We start from the raw sequence: 25,216 nt of genomic DNA, 5'->3' as shown, positions 1-25,216 counted from the left end.
GGTTAATTCAGATATTGAAACGAACTGTTCTTTTTGTGGTTTATATCCAGAGTACTTATTTCATCTGTTTTGGGATTGTTAATATGTTAAAACATTTTGGGTTGATGTTTGTCAATTTATAGATCAATATATTAACATGGATTTAATTTTTTGTTTTGAAATTGTCTTATTTGGTTTTACTAATAATACCAAATCTCATAGGGATCATTTCCTTACCATACATATTTTGTTGATTTACAGCAAATTTTATATCCATAAATGCAATCACAGCAATAAGAAACCTTCATTTATATTTTTTACATCAGACTTCAAACTCTACGTTTATACTCTGAAAGCTTCCCATAATCAGAAAGCTGTAAAGACTGTACAAATCTGTCAAAGTTTTGGGTTATCTCTGTAAATGTTCCTGTTTTGTGACTCCTCTTAGATACAGTTCCTTCTGCCCAACAATATATAGAGCGGATTTCCTTGTTTATTTGTATATTTATAGTTAATAGTTATATATTTGTTGCTGCTTTCCTGTGATTCCCTGTCTTTGTTAGCATATGTTTAGTGTTTCTGTTTTTGTTTGTGTTTAATAAAAATTTAAAAAATTTAAAAATAATAATAAAATTTACTTTGAACTTTGAGCCTCGGGGAACTTGCTTTGATTCTGAGAACAAACAGTGACTGACATCTCCGGCTCCCGGCAGCAGCCCGCCCTCGGACACACTCACAGCCAATCGGAGAACACCACTGTGAGACCCTTGCCTCCATTGGCTGAGGAGTGTCAGTGGGCGGGACGCTGGGCGGACCGAAGTTTGGAATCGGGAACGAGTGGACCCGGTGAGAGACCCGAGATTGGGAGCAGCTCCCCGGGTAAAGGCTGCAACAGCGGCCGGAGTTTTGAATCCTTCCGATGGCGGAGGTGAAGAATCGGGCGGAGATTCCGTGAGATGTTTCAGCCTCACAGAGGGTGCCCGGTCTTTCCCCGCCGTGGATCGGGGCCTGTTGTCCGGAGTTTCCTCCCAGTCCTGTCTCCTGCTGCTGGGATACGGGAGCTGGCCCGCAGCGGCTGCCGATGGGACTCCGGTGCTGTGAGCGCTCCCCTGTGCAAAAGGACAGGCTGAAGGTCAAGGGAGAACCAGGCGCAAAGGTAAACTCGGACTTTAGAAAATAAGTAACAGGAGCAGGCCTGGCCACTGTTCCGCCTATTCCACCCTTTCCTCAGAATAGTCCTGTCTTTTTAAATCTTTTTATTGATTTTAAAGAAACATAAATGAAACATGAATACAAAGAGCTTGAGAGTACATAATTAATAGGTTAAGGTATAAATACAAATAGATGATAATAACCTCCCAAACTCATAGTGGTTACGAAAATGGCGAAAATAAGAAACCCCCCCCCCAAAAAAAATGAAAAAAATCCTAATCGACATGGGCCATTGCATTATATCAATTAGACACAGTAGCGTCAATAACTCCGCACCTCCATCCAAATAATTAAGGATAATAAAAGCAAGGTTTAGGAAAAGTCAGTTTTAGCTTATATGAAAATGTTGAATAAATGGTCTCCAAGTTTCTTCAAATTTAACTGAAGGGACAAAGACAACACTTGTAATTTTTTCTAAACTCAAACAAGGAATAGTTTGAGAAAACCACTGAAATATAGTTGGAGGATTAATTTATTTCCAATTCAATAGGATAGATCTTCTAGCCATTAATGTAACAAATGCAATCATCCGCCGGGCTGAGGGGGGATAAACGACTATTATCCACCATTGGTAAACCGAAAATTGCAGTAATAGGATGCGGTTGCAATTTGATATTCAGAACTGTTGAAGTAATACCAAAAATATCTTTCCAATAATTTTGCAAACAGGAGCAGAACCAGAACATGTGGGTCAATGAAGCGACTTCAGAATGACATCTGTCACAGGTTGGATTAGATAGATAGATAGATACTTTATTCATCCCCATGGGGAAATTCAACCTTTTTTCCAATGTCCCATACACTTGTTGTAGCAAAACTAATTACATACAATACTTAACTCAGTAAAAATATGATATGCATCTAAATCACTATCTCAAAAAGCATTAATAATAGCTTTAAAAAATTTCTTATGTCCTGGCGGTAGAATTGTAAAGCCTAATGGCATTGGGGAGTATTGACCTCTTCATCCTGTCTGAGGAGCATTGCATCGATAGTAACCTGTCGCTGAAACTGCTTCTCTGTCTCTGGATGGTGCTATGTAGAGGATGTTCAGGGTTTTCCATAATTGACCGTAGCCTACTCAGCGCCCTTCGCTCAGCTACCGATGTTAAACTCTCCATTACTTTGCCCACGACAGAGCCCGGCTTCCTTACCAGCTTATTAAGACGTGAGGTGTCCCTCTTCTTGATGCTTCCTCCCCAACACGCCACCACAAAGAAGAGGGCGCTCTCCACAACTGACCTGTAGAACATCTTCAGCATCTCACTACAGACATTGAATGACGCCAACCTTCTAAGGCAGTACAGTCGACTCTGTGCCTTCCTGCACAAGACATCTGTGTTGGCAGTCCAGTCTAGCTTCTAGTCTAACTGTACTCCCAGATACTTGTAGGTCTTAACCTGCTCCACACATTCTCCATTAATGATCACTGGCTCCATATGAGGCCTAGATCTCCTAAAGTCCACCACCATCTCCTTGGTCTTGGTGATATTGAGACGCAGGTAGTTTGAGTTGCACCATATCACAAAGTCCTGTATCAGTTTCCTATACTCCTCCTGTCCATTCCTGACGCACCCCACTATGGCCGTGTCATCAGCGAACTTCTGCACATGGCAGGACTCCGAGTTATATTGGAAGTCTGATGTGTACAGGACCGGAGAGAGTACGGTTCCCTGTGGCGCTCCTGTGCTGCTGACCACCGTGTCAGACCTACAGTCTCCCAACCGCACATACTGAGGTCTATCTGTCAAGTAGTCCACTATCCAATCCACCATGTGAGAGTCTACTCCCATCTCCGTTAGTTTGTGCCTTAAGATCTTGGGCTGGATGGTGTTAAAGGCACTAGAGAAGTCAAGGAATGTAATCCTCACAGCACAACTGCCCCCATCTAGGTGAGAGAGTGATTTGTGCAGCAAATACGTGATAGCATCCTCCACTCCCACCTTCTCCTTATACGCAAACTGAAGAGGATCCCGGGCGTGCCTGGTTTGTGGCCTCAGATTCTGTATTATCAGCCGCTCCATGGTCTTCATCACGTGCGACGTCAAGGCAACAGGTCTGAAGTCATTCAACTCCTTTGGTTGTGGTTTCTTCGGTACCGGGACAATACAGGATGTTTTCCACTGTCTGGGTACTCTTCTCTGCTCCAGGCTCATGTTGAAGATGCGCTGTAGTGGTTCTCCCAGCTCAGTCGCACAGGCCCTCAGTAATCGTGGGGAAACTCCATCCGGTCCAGCCGCCTTGCTGGTACAGATCTTCCTCAGTTGACCTTCCACCTCTGCAGCCGTAATCCTGGGCGTGGGCAAGGTCTCCTGTGAGTGGCCTGGTAACATAAGAATAAAATCGAGCGAGTTTATCCTTGGACATGTGAGCCCTATGAACAACCTTAAATTGTGTTAGGCATGTTTAGCACAAATAGAAGAAGAATTGACTAATTGTAAAATTTTCTCCCACTGCTCTGCGGGTATAAGACAGTGAAGTTCTTTTTCCCATTCCTTCTTAATTATTTCTGATACTCCTGGCTGTATTTTCATGATCATATGATAAATGATGGCTACTTAACCCTTCTGGCAAGGATTCAGAGCTAGAATTTTTTCTGTAATGTCCATTGGACATAATTTCAGAAAATACTAACATTCTAGAAATGTCTAACTTGCAAGTATCTAAAAAAATATGAGTTTTATGTTGGATAGCTGTTCAAAGGACATAAAACTTATCTAAAAATAGATGACGAAAACATGTTATACCTTTTGTTTTCCATAACACAAAGGCTTGGTCCATAAAAGAGGGCTGCAAAAAGAAGTTAGATATAATAGGGCTTGATTATTCAAGCCAAAGAATTTACGAAATTGAAACTATATTCTTAATGTATGTTTAACTATAGGATTAGTTATTTGTTTATTCGGTTTAGATAAAGCAAAAGGAAGCGAAGATCCTAAAATAGAAAACAATGAGAAGTCTTGTACAGATTTATACTCCAAATTTATCAATTGTGGGCAAGGTACTATGACCGATTCTTGTGTCCAAAATATTAAATATTGAATATTAACTGTCCAATAGTAAAATCTCAGGTTTGGCAAAGCAAAACCACCTTCCTTCTTAGGCTTCTGTAAATATTTTTTACTTAATCTAGGATTTTCATTCTGCCACACATACGAGTATATTTTGTATCAATAATATCAAAAAAAGATTTAGGAATAAAAATTTGTAATGCTTGGAATAAATATAAAAATTTGGGTAATACTATCATCTTGATAGCATTAATTCGACCAACCAATGACAGAGATAATGGGGACCACCTGGTAACAAGTTGCTTGATTTGTTCAATTAAAGGTAAAAAATTAACTTTAAATAAACCTTTATGTTTCTTGGTAATTTTAATACCAAATAAGTAAAATGATCTGTGACAACTTTAGATGGTAAGTGTTTATAAATTGGAACTTGCATATTTAATGGAAATAATTCACTCTTATTAAAATTCAGTTTGTAGCCAGAAAAGCTACTAAACTGAGCAAGCAAGGACGAAATAGCAGGAATAGATCTCTCAGGATCAGATATGTATAGTAACAAATCATCAGCATATAATGATAACTTATAAGTCCCTTACCCACCTAATATAAAAATTCTGCAACGTATTAAATAAATATAGCCATTCAACTCTATCGAACACTTTTTCAGCATCTAAGGAAATGACATTCTGGTATTTTAGATGAAGAATTATAAATTATATTAATTAATTTTCTAATGTTAAAAGATGAATAACAGGTTTTAATAAATCCAGTCTGATGTACAGAGATAATTTGAGGTAATACATTTTCTAATCTAGTGGCCAAAATTTTGGTAAAAATCTTAGAATCCATATTCAGCATGGATATTGGCCGATAGGATGCACATTCAGTGGGGTCTTTATCTTTTTAAAGAATTGGAGAAATGGAGGCATCATAAAAAGAATGTGCTTATTTACCTACAGTTAACACATCTTTAAAAATTTTACAAAGCCAAGGAGCGAGTATAGAAGAAAAGGATTTTAAACATTCAACAGTATAACCGTCCGGACCAGGGGCTTTACCTGAATTTATTGAAAAAGGGAGTGGGTTCCCCTTTCCAGACCCTGCCCGGGGACTTGTACCACTCCTCAGGGTTATATATGGAACCTCTCGGACAGGGACAGGGAGTGGGTTCCACTTTCCAGACCCTGCCCGGGGTCTTGTGCCACTCCTCAGGGTTATATATGGAACCTCTCGGACAGGGACAGGGAGTGGGTTCCACTTTCCAGACCCTGCCCGGGGACTTGTGCCACTCCTCAGGGTTATATATGGAACCTCTCGGACAGGGACAGTGAGTGGATTCCCCTTTCCAGACCCTGCCCGGGGACTTGTGCCACTCCTCAGGGTTATATATGGAGCCTCTCGGACAGGGAGTGGGTTCCCCTTTCCAGACACTGCCCGGGGACTTGTGCCACTCCTCAGGGTTATATATGGAGCCTCTCGGGCAGGGACAGGGAGTGGGTTCCCCTTTCCAGACCCTGCCCGGGGACTTGTGCCACTCCTCAAGGTTATATATGGAGCCTCTCGGGCAGGGACAGGGAGTGGGTTCCCCTTTCCAGACCCTGCCCGGGGACTTGCCTGCACTCCTCAGGGTTATATATGGAACCTCTCGGGCAGGGACAGTGAGTGGGTTCCCCTTTCCAGATCCTGCCCGGGGACTTGTGCCACTCCTCAGGGTTATATATGGAACCTCTCGGACAGGGACAGTGAGTGGATTCCCCTTTCCAGACCCTGCCCGGGGACTTGTGCCACTCCTCAGGGTTATATATGGAACCTCTCGGACAGGGACAGTGAGTGGATTCCCCTTTCCAGACCCTGCCCGGGGACTTGTGCCACTCCTCAGGGTTATATATGGAACCTCTCGGACAGTGACAGGGAGTGGATTCCCCTTTCCAGACCCTGCCCGGGGACTTGTGCCACTCCTCAGGGTTATATATGGAACCTCTCGGGCAGGGACAGGTAGTGGGTTCGCCTTTCCAGACCCTGCCCGGGGACTTGTGTCACTCCTGAGGGTTATTTATGGAACCTCTCGGGCAGGGACAGGGAGTGGGTTCCCCTTTCCAGACCCTGCCCGGGGACTGGTGCCACTCCTCAGGGTTATATATGGAACCTCTCGGACAGGGACAGGGAGTGGGTTCCCCTTTCCCAGGCAGATGTCCGAAGGTGACCGGGAACCACCAGAGGGGCTGATGTAATACAAGCCATGGCACGGTGGGTCGCTGAGGTAAGGGAACCCATTTGAATGACAGCCCGACTGCACGCGGATTTTGGTGAATTTACCCGATAACTACAGAAAAAAGGAGAATCCCTTGCCTACTTGATAGCTTGTTTTAAGGATACGTGAGAGTCCAATGCCGGCAAACCCCTGGACAGATCAGTATGTCCAGCTGGCAGTGCAGACTTTTCTAAACTGTCTCAGACCCAAGCCTGCCCACTCCTTTAAGTTAACTAATCCCAATTCGCTGTGTCAGACCTGGCCCCAGGGTGACATAAATTCTGATGAATATGGAGCGCAACTGACTCTTTAAAGGGACTGGGGCAAAGCGAGGGTGTGTACAGAGAACCGGTAGTGAGGAGATGGAGTTCGGGTCCCGACGAAGAACCCAGAACGGGTGGCAGGATCGTGCGGACGGTGCAGATGAAGAGGACACTTGGCAAATGACAGAAATGGGGTTTGTAGAAAGAGGGGACATTGAGCCAGAGATTGTCGCACTGCAATCACAGACAAGAATAATAAGAGGCAAAAAGAGAGCTTGGATCACAGTAGTAATTGACAGAGTACCACATTTACTCTCCACAATCCCTTTGGTCCCGGATAGGACAGGCCAGAGGGGACGGATCACAGTGATACACGACAGAGTACCACATTTACACTCCACAATCCCTTTGGTCCCATATAGAGCAGGCCAGAGCGGGCGGATCACGGTGATACTCGACAGAGTACCACATTTACTCTCCACAATCCCTTTGGTCCCGGATAGGGCAGGCCAGAGGGAACGGATCACGGTGATACTCGACAGAGTACCACATTTACTCTCCACAATCCCTTTGGTCCCAGATAGGGCAGGCCAGAGGGGATGGATCACAGTGATACTCGACAGAGTACCACAATTACTCTCCACAATCCCTTTGGTCCCCGATAGGCGGGCCAGAGGGGACGGATCACAGTGATACTCGACAGAGTACCACATTTACTCTCCACAATCCCTTTGGTCCCGGATAGGGCAGGCCAGAGGGGACGGCGATACAGGCGGCTGTGATCAGGCTCACCACACAGGCAGGCTCTTTTCTCACTGCTGTAATCAGGTAGAAGGTACTGGAGCCTCAGGACTCGCCCCTCCAGGGTCAGGAATAGTTACTACCTCTCAACCATCAGGCTGTGGAACAACCCAGGATAACTGCACTCACCTGCTGTCCATAGAGATGCTCCCACAACAAATCATCGTATTGGGACTGTCTCAAAATGAGTGAAATAAGACGTGGTTTGACTGAGACAGATCACATTCCTGTCTCAGAATTAGAGAAATTCAATCTCACAGGATATTTACAGTGAAAGGGCTGGAATGATGTTTCCCATAAGGTGTGGAACCAGCACTCACAGACTCAAAATCCGAGGACAACTCAGCAGGACTGAGATGAGGAGAAATTTCCTCACCCAGAGTGCAGTTAATCATTGCAATTATCTCCACAAGGTTTCTAAATTGAATAGACATATCCTGGGGCTCAGCGGTGATGGAAAGTTGCAGGAAAGTGGTGCTGAGGTCAAAAGTCAAGCATGTTCTGAGTGAAGGGCAGAAGAGGCGCAAGGGGCCGAATGGCCACGCCTTCTCTATTTTTTATTTTCTGAAACACGAGTTTACCTTTGCGCCTCACTGTTTCTTGTCCTGTCAGACTGAACAGGGAGCACTGAGTGCACCGGACAGCTATCGGCAGCTGCTGCTGTTATTTCATGTTCTCGTTGTTTATTTGCATTGGCGAAGTTTGTTGTCTTCTGCACTCTGGTTGATCTTTCAGTGGTCCAGATATAGTTACCGTTCTGTAGCTTTGCTCTGTATGTTTGTAGGAGTTGTATGTGGCGACTTATACGTACTCTGTTAGTTTTTGGAATAGTCGCTTGGGGAATCTGAGGTGGAGCAGTATTTGGGGCTTATTTAAAATTATGCATAGATATTATCCAACCAATGTTTATTTGGCATGGTTTAATTCTGATATTGAAACTAACTGTTCTTTTTGCGGTTTATATCCAGAGGATTTATTTCATCTGTTTTGGGATTGTGAATGTGTTAAAACATTTTGGGTTGATGTTGGTCAATTTATAGATCAATATATGAATGTGGATTTTACTTTTTGTTTTCAAAACGTCTTATTTGGGTTTACTAATAACACCAAATCTCATAGGGATCATTTCTTTATCATAAATCTTTTGTTAATTTACAGCAAATTTTATATCCATAAATGCAATCACAGCAATAAGAAACCTTCATTTATATTTTGTTGTCAGACTTCAAACTATACGTTTATACTCTGAAACCTTCCCATAGCCAGAAGGCTGTAAAGACTGTACAAATCTGTCAAAGTTTTGGGTTATCTCTGTAAATGTTTCTGTTTTGTGACTCCTCTTAGATACAGTTCCTTCTGTCCAACAGTATTTAGAGCGGATTTCCTTGTTTATTTGTATATTTAAAATTAATAGTTATATATTTGTTGCTGCTTTTGTGTGACTCCCTGGCTTTTTTAGCATATGTTTAGTGTTTCTGTTTTTGTTTGTGTTTAATAAAAATTTAAAATGATAATAAAATTTCCTTTGAACTTTGAGCCTCGGGGAACTTGCTTTGATTCTGAGAACAGTGACTGACATCTCCATCTTCCGGTAGCATCCGCCCTCGGATACACTCACAGCCAATCAGAGGACACCGCTGGGAGACTCTTACCTCCGTTGGCTGAGGAGTGTCAGTGGGCGGGACGCTGTGCGGACCGAAGTTTGGAATCGGGAACGAGTGGACCCGGTGAGAGACCCGAGATTGGGAGCAGCTCCCCGGGTAAAGGCTGCAACAGCGGCCGGAGTTTTGAATTCTTCCGATGGCGGAGGTGAAGATTCGGGCGGAGATTCCGTGAGATGTTTCAGCCACACAGAGGGTGCCCGGTCTTTCCCCGCCGTGGATCGGGGCCTATTGTCCGGAGTTTCCTCCCAGACCTGTCTCCTGCTGCTGGGATACGGGAGCTGCCCCGCAGCGGCTGCCGATGGGACTCCGGTGCTGTGAGCGCTCCCCTGTGCAAAAGGACAGGCTGAAGGTCAAGGGAGAACCAGGCGCAAAGGTAAACTCGGACTTTAGAAAATAAGTAACAGGAGCAGGCCTGGCCACTGTTCCGCCTATTCCACCCTTTCCTCAGAATAGTCCTGTCTTTTTAAATCTTTTTATTGATTTTAAAGAAACATAAATGAAACATGAATACAAAGAGCTTGAGAGTACATAATTAATAGGTTAAGGTATAAATACAAATAGATGATAATAACCTCCCAAACTCATAGTGGTTACAAAAAATGGAGAAAATAAGAAACCCTCCCCCCAAAAAAATGAAAAAAATCCTAACCGACATGGGCCATTGCATTATATTAATTATACGCAGTAACGTCAATAACTCCGCACCTCCATCCGAATAATTAAGGACAATAAAAGTAAGGTTTAGGAAAAGTCAGTTTTAGCTTATATGAAAATGTTGAATAAATGGTCTCCAAGTTTCTTCATATTTAACTGAAGGGACAAAGACAACACTTGTAATTTTTTCTAAACTCAAACAAGAAATAGTTTGAGAAAACCACTGAAATATAGTTAGAGGATTAATTTATTTCCAATTCAATAGGATAGATCTTCTAGCCATTAATGTAACAAATGCAATCATCCGCCGGGCTGAGGGGGGATAAACGACTATTATCCACCATTGGTAAACCGAAAATTGCAGTAATAGGATGCGGTAGCAATTTGATATTCAGAACTGTTGAAATAATACCAAAAAGATCTTTCCAATAATTTTGCAAACAGGAGCAGGACCAGAACATGTGGGTCAATGAAGCGACTTCAGAATGACATCTGTCACAGGTTGGATTAACATAAGAATAAAATCGAGCGAGTTTATCCTTGGACATGTGAGCCCTATGAACAACCTTAAATTGTATTAGGCATGTTTAGCACAAATAGAAGAAGAATTGACTAATTGTAAAATTTTCTCCTACTGCTCTGTGGGTATAAGACAGTGAAGTTCTTTTTCCCATTCCTTCTGAATTATTTCTGATACTCCTGGCTGTATTTTCATGACAATATGATAAATGATGGCTACTTAACCCTTCTGGCAAGGATTCAGAGATAGAATTTTTTCTGTAATGTCCATTGGACATAATTTCAGAAAATACTAACATTCAAGAAATTTCTAACTTGCAAGTATCTAAAAAAATGAGTTTTAGGCTGGATAGCTGCTCAAAGCACATAAAACTGTTATCTAAAAATAGATCATGAAAACATGTTATACCTTTTGTTTTCCATAACACAAAGGCTTGGTCCATAAAAGAGGGCTGGAAAAAGAAGTTAGATATAATAGGGCTTGATTATTCAAGCCAAAGAATTTACGAAATTGAAACAATATTCAACCATGTTGAACTATAGGATTAGTTATTTGTTTATTCGGTTTCGATAAAGCAAAAGGAAGCGAAGATCCTAAAATAGAAAACAATGAGAAGTCTTGTACAGATTTACACAACAAATTTACCCATTGTGGGCAAGGTACTATGTCCGATTCTTGTGTCCAAAATATTAAATATTGAATATTAACTGCCCAATTGTAAAATCTCAGGTTTGGCAAAGCAAAACCACCTTCCTTCTTAGGGTTCTGTAAATATTTTTTTACTGAATCTAGGATTTTTATTTTGCCACACATACGAGGATATTTTGGAGTCAATAATATCAAAAAAGGATTTAGGAATAAAAATTGGTAATGCTTGGAATAAATATAAAAATTTGGGTAATACTATCATCTTGATAGTATTAATTCAACCAACCAATGACAGAGATAATGGGGACCACCTGGTAACAAGTTGCTTGATTTGTTCAATTAAAGGTAAAAAATTAACTTTAAATAAACCCTTATGTTCCTTGGTAATTTTAATACCCAAATAAGTAAAATGATCTGTGACAACTTTAAATGGTAAGTGTTTATAAATTGGAACTTGCATATTTAACGGAAATAATTCACTCTTATTAAAATTCAGTTTGTAGCCAGAAAAGCTACTAAACTGAGCAAGCAAGGATGAAATAGCAGGAATAGATCTCTCAGGGTCAGATATGTATAGTAACAAATCATCAGCATATAATATATATATATAATAGTCCCTTACCCACGAGTAATACCAAAAATATTAGGTGATTCACGAATGGCAACGGCTAAAGGTTCCAAAGCAATGTCAAATAATAGAGGACTTAAAGGACAGCCTTGCCTCGTACCACGGGACAACTGATAAAAAGGAGATCTTTGATTATTGTTAAGAACTGAAGCCAAAGGTTTATAATACATTAATTTAATCCATGATATAAATTTCAACCTAAAATTAAAATTCTGCAACGTATTAAATAAATATAGCCATTCAACTCTGTCGAACGCTTTTTCAGCATCTAAGGAAATTACATTCTGGTATTTTAGATGAAGAAGTAGAAATTATATTAATTAATTTCCTAATGTTAAAAGATGACTAACAGTTTTTAATAAATCCGGTCTGATCTTCAGAGATAATTTGAGGTAATACATTTTCTAATCTAGTGGCCAAAATTTTGGTAAAAATCTTAGAATCCGTATTCAGCAAGGATATTGGCCGATAGGATGCAAATTCAGTGGGGTCTTTATCTTTTTTAAGAATTGGAGAAATAGAGGCATCATAAAAAGATTGTGGTTATTTACCTACAGTTAACGCATCTTTAAAAATTTTACAAAGCCAAGGAGCGATTATAGAAGAAAAGGATTTAAAAATTTTTATATGCAACCTCTCGGGCAGGGACAGGGAGTGGGTTCCCCTTTCCAGACCCTGCCTGGGGACTTGTGCCACTCCTCAGGGTTATATATGGAACCTCTCGGACAGGGACAGGGAGTGGGTTCCCCTTTCCAGACCCTGCCCGGGGACTTGTGCCACTCCTCAGGGTTATATATGGAACCTCTCGGACACGGACAGGGAGTGGGTTCCCCTTTCCAGACCCTGCCCGGGGAAGTGCCACTCCTCAGGGTTATATATGGAACCTCTCGGACAGGGACAGGGAGTGGGTTCCCCTTTCCAGACCCTGTCCGGGGACTTGTGCCACTCCTGAGGGTTATATATGGAACCTCTCGGACAGGGACAGGGAGTGGGTTCCCCTTTCCAGACCCTGACCGGGGATTTGTGCCACTCCTCAGGGTTATATATGGAACCTCTCGGGCAGGGACAGGGAGTGGGTTCCCCTTTCCAGACCCTGCCCGGGGACTTGTGCCACTCCTCAGGGTTATATATGGAACCTCTCGGGCAGGGACAGGGAGTGGGTTCCCCTTTCCAGACCCTGCCCGGGGACTTGTGCCACTCCTCAGGGTTATATATGGAACCTCTCGGACAGGGACAGGGAGTGGGTTCCCCTTTCCAGACCCTGCCCGGGGACTTGTGCCACTCCTCAGGGTTATATATGGAACCTCTCGGGCAGGGACAGGGAGTGGGTTCCCCTTTCCAGACCCTGCCCGGGGACTTGTGCCACTCCTCAGGGTTATATATGGAACCTCTCGGGCAGGGACAGGGAGTGGGTTCCCCTTTCCAGACCCTGCCCGGGGACTTGTGCCACTCCTCAGGGTTATATATGGAACCTCTCGGGCAGGGACAGGGAGTGGGTTCCCCTTTCCAGACCCTGCCCGGGGACTTGTGCCCCTCCTCAGGGTTATATATGGAACCTCTCGGGCAGGGGCAGGGAGTGGGTTCCCCTTTCCAGACCGTGCCCGGGGACTTGTGCCACTCCTCAGGGTTATATATGGAACCTCTCGGGCAGGGGCAGGGAGTGGGTTCCCCTTTCCAGACCTTGCCCGGGGACTTGTGCCACTCCTCAGGGTTATATATGGAACCTCTCGGGCAGGGGCAGGGAGTGGGTTCCCCTTTCCAGACCCTGCCCGGGGACTTGTGCCACTCCTCAGGGTTATATATGGAACCTCTCGGGCAGGGGCAGGGAGTGGGTTCCCCTTTCCAGACCCTGCCCGGGGACTTGTGCCACTCCTCAGGGCTATATATGGAACCTCTCGGACAGGGGCAGGGAGTGGGTTCCCCTTTCCAGACCCTGCCCGGGGACTTGTGCCACCCCTCAGGCCTATATATGGAACCTCTCGGACAGGGGCAGGGAGTGGGTTCCCCTTTCCAGACCCTGCCCGGGGACTTGTGCCACCCCTCAGGCCTATATATGGAACCTCTCGGACAGGGGCAGGGAGTGGGTTCCCCTTTCCAGACCCTGCCCGGGGACTTGTGCCACCCCTCAGGGCTATATATGGAACCTCTCGGACAGGGGCAGGGAGTGGGTTCCCCTTTCCAGACCCTGCCCGGGGACTTGTGCCACTCCTCAGGGTTATATATGGAACCTCTCGGACAGGGACAGGGAGTGGGTTCCCCTTTCCAGACCCTGCCCGGGGACTTGTGCCACTCCTCAGGGTTATATATGGAACCTCTCGGACAGGGACAGGGAGTGGGTTCCCCTTTCCAGACCCTGCCCGGGGACTTGTGCCACTCCTCAGGGTTATATATGGAACTTCTCGGACAGGGACAGGGAGTGGGTTCCCCTTTCCAGGCCTTCCCCGGGGACTTGCATGCACTCCTCCGGGTTAAATATGGAACCTCTCTGGCAGGGACAGGGGGTGGGTTCCCCTTTCCAGACCCTGCCCGGGGACTTGTGCCACTCCTCAGGGTTATATATGGAACCTCTCGGACAGGGACAGGGAGTGGGTTCCCCTTTCCCAGGCAGATGCCCGAAGGTGATCGGGAGCCACCAGAGGGGCTGATGTAATACAAGCCATGGCACGGTGGGTCGCTGAGGTAAGGGAACACATTTGAATGACAGCCCGACTGCACGCGGATTTTGGTGAATTTACCCGATAACTACAGAAAAAAGGAGAATGCCTTGCGTACTTTATAGCTCGTTTTAAGGATACGTGAGAGTCCAATGCCGGCAAACCCCTGGACAGATCAGTATGTCCAGCTGGCAGTGCAGACTTTTCTAAACTGTCTCAGACCCAAGCCTGCCCACTCCTTTAAGTTAACTAATCTCAATTCGCTATGTCAGACCTGGCCCCAGGGTGACATAAATTCTGATGAATAGGGAGCGCAATTGACTCTTTAAAGGGACTGGGGCAAAGCGAGAGTGTGCACAGAGAACCGGTAGTGAGGAGATGGAGTTCGGGTCCCGACGAAGAACTCAGAACGGGTGGCAGGATCATGCGGACGGTGCAGATGAAGAGGACACTTGGCTAAGGGCAGAAACGCGGTTTGTAGAAAGAGGGGACATTGGGCCAGAGATTGTCGCACTACAATCACAGTCAAGAATAATAAGAGGCAGGAAGAGAGCCCGGATCACAATAATACTCGACAGAGCACCACATTTACTCTCCACAATCCCGTTTGTCCCGGATAGGGCAGGCCAGGCGGGACGGATCACAGTGATATTCGACAGAGTACCACATTTACTCTCCACAATCCCTTTGGTCCCGGATTGGGCAGGCCAGAGGGGACGGATCACAGTGATACTCGACAGAGTACCACATTTACTCTCCACTATCCCTTTGGTCCCGGATAGGGCAGGCCAGAGGGGACGGATCACAGCGATACTCGACAGAGTACCACATTTACCCTCCACAATCCCTTTGGTCCTGGATAGGGCAGGCCAGAGGGGACGGATCACAGTGATACTCGACAGAGTACCACATTTACCCTCCACAATCCCTTTGGTCCCGGATAGGTCAGGCCAGAGGGGACGGCGATACAGGCGGCTGTGATCAGGCTCACCACACAGGCAGGCTCTTTTCTCACTGCTGTAATCAGGTAGAAGGTACTGGAGCCTCAGGACTCGCCCCTCCAGGGTCAGGAATAGTTACTACCTCTCAACCATCAGGCTGTGGAACAACCCAGGATAACTGCACTCACCTGCTGTCCATAGAGATGCTCCCACAACAAATCATCGTATTGGGACTGTCTCAAAATGAGTGAAATAAGACGTGGTTTGACTGAGACAGATCACATTCCTGTCTCAGAATTAGAGAAATTCAATCTCACAGGATATTTACAGTGAAAGGGCTGGAATGATGTTTCCCATAAGGTGTGGAACCAGCACTCACAGACTCAAAATCCGAGGACAACTCAGCAGGACTGAGATGAGGAGAAATTTCCTCACCCAGAGTGCAGTTAATCATTGCAATTATCTCCACAAGGTTTCTAAATTGAATAGACATATCCTGGGGCTCAGCGGTGATGGAAAGTTGCAGGAAAGTGGTGCTGAGGTCAAAAGTCAAGCATGTTCTGAGTGAAGGGCAGAAGAGGCGCAAGGGGCCGAATGGCCACGCCTTCTCTATTTTTTATTTTCTGAAACACGAGTTTACCTTTGCGCCTCACTGTTTCTTGTCCTGTCAGACTGAACAGGGAGCACTGAGTGCACCGGACAGCTATCGGCAGCTGCTGCTGTTATTTCATGTTCTCGTTGTTTATTTGCATTGGCGAAGTTTGTTGTCTTCTGCACTCTGGTTGATCTTTCAGTGGTCCAGATATAGTTACCGTTCTGTAGCTTTGCTCTGTATGTTTGTAGGAGTTGTATGTGGCGACTTATACGTACTCTGTTAGTTTTTGGAATAGTCGCTTGGGGAATCTGAGGTGGAGCAGTATTTGGGGCTTATTTAAAATTATGCATAGATATTATCCAACCAATGTTTATTTGGCATGGTTTAATTCTGATATTGAAACTAACTGTTCTTTTTGCGGTTTATATCCAGAGGATTTATTTCATCTGTTTTGGGATTGTGAATGTGTTAAAACATTTTGGGTTGATGTTGGTCAATTTATAGATCAATATATGAATGTGGATTTTACTTTTTGTTTTCAAAACGTCTTATTTGGGTTTACTAATAACACCAAATCTCATAGGGATCATTTCTTTATCATAAATCTTTTGTTAATTTACAGCAAATTTTATATCCATAAATGCAATCACAGCAATAAGAAACCTTCATTTATATTTTGTTGTCAGACTTCAAACTATACGTTTATACTCTGAAACCTTCCCATAGCCAGAAGGCTGTAAAGACTGTACAAATCTGTCAAAGTTTTGGGTTATCTCTGTAAATGTTTCTGTTTTGTGACTCCTCTTAGATACAGTTCCTTCTGTCCAACAGTATTTAGAGCGGATTTCCTTGTTTATTTGTATATTTAAAATTAATAGTTATATATTTGTTGCTGCTTTTGTGTGACTCCCTGGCTTTTTTAGCATATGTTTAGTGTTTCTGTTTTTGTTTGTGTTTAATAAAAATTTAAAATGATAATAAAATTTCCTTTGAACTTTGAGCCTCGGGGAACTTGCTTTGATTCTGAGAACAGTGACTGACATCTCCATCTTCCGGTAGCATCCGCCCTCGGATACACTCACAGCCAATCAGAGGACACCGCTGGGAGACTCTTACCTCCGTTGGCTGAGGAGTGTCAGTGGGCGGGACGCTGTGCGGACCGAAGTTTGGAATCGGGAACGAGTGGACCCGGTGAGAGACCCGAGATTGGGAGCAGCTCCCCGGGTAAAGGCTGCAACAGCGGCCGGAGTTTTGAATTCTTCCGATGGCGGAGGTGAAGATTCGGGCGGAGATTCCGTGAGATGTTTCAGCCACACAGAGGGTGCCCGGTCTTTCCCCGCCGTGGATCGGGGCCTATTGTCCGGAGTTTCCTCCCAGACCTGTCTCCTGCTGCTGGGATACGGGAGCTGCCCCGCAGCGGCTGCCGATGGGACTCCGGTGCTGTGAGCGCTCCCCTGTGCAAAAGGACAGGCTGAAGGTCAAGGGAGAACCAGGCGCAAAGGTAAACTCGGACTTTAGAAAATAAGTAACAGGAGCAGGCCTGGCCACTGTTCCGCCTATTCCACCCTTTCCTCAGAATAGTCCTGTCTTTTTAAATCTTTTTATTGATTTTAAAGAAACATAAATGAAACATGAATACAAAGAGCTTGAGAGTACATAATTAATAGGTTAAGGTATAAATACAAATAGATGATAATAACCTCCCAAACTCATAGTGGTTACAAAAAATGGAGAAAATAAGAAACCCTCCCCCCAAAAAAATGAAAAAAATCCTAACCGACATGGGCCATTGCATTATATTAATTATACGCAGTAACGTCAATAACTCCGCACCTCCATCCGAATAATTAAGGACAATAAAAGTAAGGTTTAGGAAAAGTCAGTTTTAGCTTATATGAAAATGTTGAATAAATGGTCTCCAAGTTTCTTCATATTTAACTGAAGGGACAAAGACAACACTTGTAATTTTTTCTAAACTCAAACAAGAAATAGTTTGAGAAAACCACTGAAATATAGTTAGAGGATTAATTTATTTCCAATTCAATAGGATAGATCTTCTAGCCATTAATGTAACAAATGCAATCATCCGCCGGGCTGAGGGGGGATAAACGACTATTATCCACCATTGGTAAACCGAAAATTGCAGTAATAGGATGCGGTAGCAATTTGATATTCAGAACTGTTGAAATAATACCAAAAAGATCTTTCCAATAATTTTGCAAACAGGAGCAGGACCAGAACATGTGGGTCAATGAAGCGACTTCAGAATGACATCTGTCACAGGTTGGATTAACATAAGAATAAAATCGAGCGAGTTTATCCTTGGACATGTGAGCCCTATGAACAACCTTAAATTGTATTAGGCATGTTTAGCACAAATAGAAGAAGAATTGACTAATTGTAAAATTTTCTCCTACTGCTCTGTGGGTATAAGACAGTGAAGTTCTTTTTCCCATTCCTTCTGAATTATTTCTGATACTCCTGGCTGTATTTTCATGACAATATGATAAATGATGGCTACTTAACCCTTCTGGCAAGGATTCAGAGATAGAATTTTTTCTGTAATGTCCATTGGACATAATTTCAGAAAATACTAACATTCAAGAAATTTCTAACTTGCAAGTATCTAAAAAAATGAGTTTTAGGCTGGATAGCTGCTCAAAGCACATAAAACTGTTATCTAAAAATAGATCATGAAAACATGTTATACCTTTTGTTTTCCATAACACAAAGGCTTGGTCCATAAAAGAGGGCTGGAAAAAGAAGTTAGATATAATAGGGCTTGATTATTCAAGCCAAAGAATTTACGAAATTGAAACAATATTCAACCATGTTGAACTATAGGATTAGTTATTTGTTTATTCGGTTTCGATAAAGCAAAAGGAAGCGAAGATCCTAAAATAGAAAACAATGAGAAGTCTTGTACAGATTTACACAACAAATTTACCCATTGTGGGCAAGGTACTATGTCCGATTCTTGTGTCCAAAATATTAAATATTGAATATTAACTGCCCAATTGTAAAATCTCAGGTTTGGCAAAGCAAAACCACCTTCCTTCTTAGGGTTCTGTAAATATTTTTTTACTGAATCTAGGATTTTTATTTTGCCACACATACGAGGATATTTTGGAGTCAATAATATCAAAAAAGGATTTAGGAATAAAAATTGGTAATGCTTGGAATAAATATAAAAATTTGGGTAATACTATCATCTTGATAGTATTAATTCAACCAACCAATGACAGAGATAATGGGGACCACCTGGTAACAAGTTGCTTGATTTGTTCAATTAAAGGTAAAAAATTAACTTTAAATAAACCCTTATGTTCCTTGGTAATTTTAATACCCAAATAAGTAAAATGATCTGTGACAACTTTAAATGGTAAGTGTTTATAAATTGGAACTTGCATATTTAACGGAAATAATTCACTCTTATTAAAATTCAGTTTGTAGCCAGAAAAGCTACTAAACTGAGCAAGCAAGGATGAAATAGCAGGAATAGATCTCTCAGGGTCAGATATGTATAGTAACAAATCATCAGCATATAATATATATATATAATAGTCCCTTACCCACGAGTAATACCAAAAATATTAGGTGATTCACGAATGGCAACGGCTAAAGGTTCCAAAGCAATGTCAAATAATAGAGGACTTAAAGGACAGCCTTGCCTCGTACCACGGGACAACTGATAAAAAGGAGATCTTTGATTATTGTTAAGAACTGAAGCCAAAGGTTTATAATACATTAATTTAATCCATGATATAAATTTCAACCTAAAATTAAAATTCTGCAACGTATTAAATAAATATAGCCATTCAACTCTGTCGAACGCTTTTTCAGCATCTAAGGAAATTACATTCTGGTATTTTAGATGAAGAAGTAGAAATTATATTAATTAATTTCCTAATGTTAAAAGATGACTAACAGTTTTTAATAAATCCGGTCTGATCTTCAGAGATAATTTGAGGTAATACATTTTCTAATCTAGTGGCCAAAATTTTGGTAAAAATCTTAGAATCCGTATTCAGCAAGGATATTGGCCGATAGGATGCAAATTCAGTGGGGTCTTTATCTTTTTTAAGAATTGGAGAAATAGAGGCATCATAAAAAGATTGTGGTTATTTACCTACAGTTAACGCATCTTTAAAAATTTTACAAAGCCAAGGAGCGATTATAGAAGAAAAGGATTTAAAAATTTTTATATGCAACCTCTCGGGCAGGGACAGGGAGTGGGTTCCCCTTTCCAGACCCTGCCTGGGGACTTGTGCCACTCCTCAGGGTTATATATGGAACCTCTCGGACAGGGACAGGGAGTGGGTTCCCCTTTCCAGACCCTGCCCGGGGACTTGTGCCACTCCTCAGGGTTATATATGGAACCTCTCGGACACGGACAGGGAGTGGGTTCCCCTTTCCAGACCCTGCCCGGGGAAGTGCCACTCCTCAGGGTTATATATGGAACCTCTCGGACAGGGACAGGGAGTGGGTTCCCCTTTCCAGACCCTGTCCGGGGACTTGTGCCACTCCTGAGGGTTATATATGGAACCTCTCGGACAGGGACAGGGAGTGGGTTCCCCTTTCCAGACCCTGACCGGGGATTTGTGCCACTCCTCAGGGTTATATATGGAACCTCTCGGGCAGGGACAGGGAGTGGGTTCCCCTTTCCAGACCCTGCCCGGGGACTTGTGCCACTCCTCAGGGTTATATATGGAACCTCTCGGGCAGGGACAGGGAGTGGGTTCCCCTTTCCAGACCCTGCCCGGGGACTTGTGCCACTCCTCAGGGTTATATATGGAACCTCTCGGACAGGGACAGGGAGTGGGTTCCCCTTTCCAGACCCTGCCCGGGGACTTGTGCCACTCCTCAGGGTTATATATGGAACCTCTCGGGCAGGGACAGGGAGTGGGTTCCCCTTTCCAGACCCTGCCCGGGGACTTGTGCCACTCCTCAGGGTTATATATGGAACCTCTCGGGCAGGGACAGGGAGTGGGTTCCCCTTTCCAGACCCTGCCCGGGGACTTGTGCCACTCCTCAGGGTTATATATGGAACCTCTCGGGCAGGGACAGGGAGTGGGTTCCCCTTTCCAGACCCTGCCCGGGGACTTGTGCCCCTCCTCAGGGTTATATATGGAACCTCTCGGGCAGGGGCAGGGAGTGGGTTCCCCTTTCCAGACCGTGCCCGGGGACTTGTGCCACTCCTCAGGGTTATATATGGAACCTCTCGGGCAGGGGCAGGGAGTGGGTTCCCCTTTCCAGACCTTGCCCGGGGACTTGTGCCACTCCTCAGGGTTATATATGGAACCTCTCGGGCAGGGGCAGGGAGTGGGTTCCCCTTTCCAGACCCTGCCCGGGGACTTGTGCCACTCCTCAGGGTTATATATGGAACCTCTCGGGCAGGGGCAGGGAGTGGGTTCCCCTTTCCAGACCCTGCCCGGGGACTTGTGCCACTCCTCAGGGCTATATATGGAACCTCTCGGACAGGGGCAGGGAGTGGGTTCCCCTTTCCAGACCCTGCCCGGGGACTTGTGCCACCCCTCAGGCCTATATATGGAACCTCTCGGACAGGGGCAGGGAGTGGGTTCCCCTTTCCAGACCCTGCCCGGGGACTTGTGCCACCCCTCAGGCCTATATATGGAACCTCTCGGACAGGGGCAGGGAGTGGGTTCCCCTTTCCAGACCCTGCCCGGGGACTTGTGCCACCCCTCAGGGCTATATATGGAACCTCTCGGACAGGGGCAGGGAGTGGGTTCCCCTTTCCAGACCCTGCCCGGGGACTTGTGCCACTCCTCAGGGTTATATATGGAACCTCTCGGACAGGGACAGGGAGTGGGTTCCCCTTTCCAGACCCTGCCCGGGGACTTGTGCCACTCCTCAGGGTTATATATGGAACCTCTCGGACAGGGACAGGGAGTGGGTTCCCCTTTCCAGACCCTGCCCGGGGACTTGTGCCACCCCTCAGGGCTATATATGGAACCTCTCGGACAGGGACAGGGAGTGGGTTCCCCTTTCCAGACCCTGCCCGGGGACTTGTGCCACTCCTCAGGGTTATATATGGAACTTCTCGGACAGGGACAGGGAGTGGGTTCCCCTTTCCAGGCCTTCCCCGGGGACTTGCATGCACTCCTCCGGGTTAAATATGGAACCTCTCTGGCAGGGACAGGGGGTGGGTTCCCCTTTCCAGACCCTGCCCGGGGACTTGTGCCACTCCTCAGGGTTATATATGGAACCTCTCGGACAGGGACAGGGAGTGGGTTCCCCTTTCCCAGGCAGATGCCCGAAGGTGATCGGGAGCCACCAGAGGGGCTGATGTAATACAAGCCATGGCACGGTGGGTCGCTGAGGTAAGGGAACACATTTGAATGACAGCCCGACTGCACGCGGATTTTGGTGAATTTACCCGATAACTACAGAAAAAAGGAGAATGCCTTGCGTACTTTATAGCTCGTTTTAAGGATACGTGAGAGTCCAATGCCGGCAAACCCCTGGACAGATCAGTATGTCCAGCTGGCAGTGCAGACTTTTCTAAACTGTCTCAGACCCAAGCCTGCCCACTCCTTTAAGTTAACTAATCTCAATTCGCTATGTCAGACCTGGCCCCAGGGTGACATAAATTCTGATGAATAGGGAGCGCAATTGACTCTTTAAAGGGACTGGGGCAAAGCGAGAGTGTGCACAGAGAACCGGTAGTGAGGAGATGGAGTTCGGGTCCCGACGAAGAACTCAGAACGGGTGGCAGGATCATGCGGACGGTGCAGATGAAGAGGACACTTGGCTAAGGGCAGAAACGCGGTTTGTAGAAAGAGGGGACATTGGGCCAGAGATTGTCGCACTACAATCACAGTCAAGAATAATAAGAGGCAGGAAGAGAGCCCGGATCACAATAATACTCGACAGAGCACCACATTTACTCTCCACAATCCCGTTTGTCCCGGATAGGGCAGGCCAGGCGGGACGGATCACAGTGATATTCGACAGAGTACCACATTTACTCTCCACAATCCCTTTGGTCCCGGATTGGGCAGGCCAGAGGGGACGGATCACAGTGATACTCGACAGAGTACCACATTTACTCTCCACTATCCCTTTGGTCCCGGATAGGGCAGGCCAGAGGGGACGGATCACAGCGATACTCGACAGAGTACCACATTTACCCTCCACAATCCCTTTGGTCCTGGATAGGGCAGGCCAGAGGGGACGGATCACAGTGATACTCGACAGAGTACCACATTTACCCTCCACAATCCCTTTGGTCCCGGATAGGTCAGGCCAGAGGGGACGGCGATACAGGCGGCTGTGATCAGGCTCACCACACAGGCAGTCTCTTTTCTGACTGCTGTAATCAGGTAGAGGGTACGAGAGCCTCTGGACTCGCACCACCAGGTTCTCGAACAGTTACTACCCCTCAACCTTCAAGCTGTGGAACAATACGGAATAACTGCACTCACTTGCTGTCCATAGAGATGCTCCCACAACAAATCATCGTACTGGGTCTGTCTCAAAATGAGTGAAATAAGAGGTGGTTCGACAGAGACAGATCGCATTCCTGTCTCAGAATTAGAGAAATACAGTCTCACAGGATATTTACAGCGGAAGGGCTGGAATGATGTTTCCCATAAGGTGTGGAACCAGCGCTCACAAACTCAAAATCCGAGGGCAACTCAGCAGGACTGAGATGTGGAGAAATTTCCTCACCCGGAGTGCAGTGAATCATTGCAATTATGTCCACAAGGTTTCTAAATTGAATAGACATATCCAGGCGCTCAGCGGTGATGGGAAGTTGCAGGAAAGTGGTGCTGAGGTCAAAAGGCACGCATGTTCTGAGTGAAGGGCAGAAGAGGTGCAAGGGGCCGAATGGCCACACCTTCTCTATTTCTGATTTTCTGAAACACGAGTTTACCTTTGCGCCTCACTGTTTCTTGTCCTGTCAGATTGAACAGGGAGCGCTGAGTGCACCGGACATCTATCGGCAGCCGCTGCGGTTATTTCATGTTCTCGTTATTTATTTGCATTGGCGAAGTTTGTTGTCTTCTGCACTCTGGTTGATCTTTCAGTGATCCAGGTATAGTTACCGTTCTGTAGCTTTGCTCTGTATGTTTGTAGGAGTTGTATGTGGTGACTTATATGTACTCTGTTAGTTTTTGGAATAGTCGCTTGGGGAATCTGAGGTGGAGGAGTATCTGGGGCTTATTTAAAATTATACATAGATATTATCCAAACAATGTTTATTTGACAAGGGTTAATTCTGATATTGAAACTAACTGTTCTTTTGGCGGTTTATATCCAGAGGATTTATTTCATCTATTTTGTGATTGTGAATGTGTTAAAACATTTTGGGTTGATGTTTGTCAATTTATAGATCAATATATTAATGTGGATTTTACTTTTTGTTTTCAAAATGTCTTGTTTGGGTTTACTAATAACACCAAATCTCATCGGGATCATTTCTTTATTATAAATCTTTTGTTAATTTGCAGCAAATTTTATATCCATAAATGCAATCACAGCAATAAGAATCCTTCATTTAGATTTTTACGTCAGACTTCAAACTATACGTTTATACTCTGAAAAATTCCCATAAACAGAAAGCTGTAAAGACTGTATAAATCTGTCAACGTTTTGGGTTATCTCTGTAAATGTTCCTGTTTTGTGACTCCTCTTAGATACAGTTCCTTCTGTCCAACAGTATTTAGAGCGGAATTCCTTGTTTATTTGTATATTTAAAGTTAATGGTTATATATTTGTTGCTGCTTGTGTGATTCTCTGGCTTTGTTAGCATATGTTTAGTGTTTCTGTTTTTGTTTGTGTTCAATACAAATTTTAAAAAGATTAAAAAATAATAATAAAATTTACTTTGAACTTTGAGGCTCGGTGAACTTGCTTTGATTCTGAGAACAAACTGTGACTGACATCTCAAGCTCCCGGCAGCAGCCCGCCCTCGGACACAGTCACAGCCAATCAGAGTACACCACTGGGAGACTCTTGCCTCCATTGGCTGAGGAGTGTCAGTGGGCGGGACGCTGAGGGGCCGAACAATGGAATCGGGAACGAGTGGACCCGGTGAGAGACCCGAGATTGGGAGCAGCTCCCCGGGTAAAGGCTGCAACAGCGGCCGGAGTTTTGAATCCTTCCGATGGCGGAGGTGAAGATTCGGGCGGAGATTCCGTGAGATGTTTCAGCCACACAGAGGGTGCCCGGTCTTTCCCCGCCGTGGATCGGGGCCTATTGTCCGGAGTTTCCTCCCAGTCCTGTCTCCTGCTGCTGGGATACGGGAGCTGGCCCGCAGCGGCTGCTGATGGAACTCCGCTGCTGTGAGCGCTCCCCTGTGCAAAAGGACAGGCTGAAGGTCAAGGGAGAACCAGGCGCAAAGGTAAACTCGGACTTTAGAAAAAGGAAAC

General features: G+C 44.9%; 1 long non-coding RNA gene across 1 annotated transcript; it reads left to right on the top strand.

Annotated features, from left to right (window-relative positions):
• Positions 1–987: 987 nt before the first annotated feature.
• Positions 988–17,914, top strand: LOC140720251 (uncharacterized). The gene is made up of 3 exons (XR_012097143.1): positions 988–1,135; positions 9,113–9,554; positions 16,881–17,914. It is a non-coding gene; the product is annotated as an uncharacterized lncRNA (long non-coding RNA).
• Positions 17,915–25,216: the final 7,302 nt, after the last annotated feature.

Source organism: Hemitrygon akajei, unplaced genomic scaffold, assembly GCF_048418815.1.
Source record: "Hemitrygon akajei unplaced genomic scaffold, sHemAka1.3 Scf000039, whole genome shotgun sequence".
Lineage (NCBI taxonomy): Eukaryota > Metazoa > Chordata > Chondrichthyes > Myliobatiformes > Dasyatidae > Hemitrygon > Hemitrygon akajei.
The sequence above is the reverse complement of the archived record's forward strand: the minus strand, read 5'-3'. Positions and strand labels throughout refer to the sequence as shown.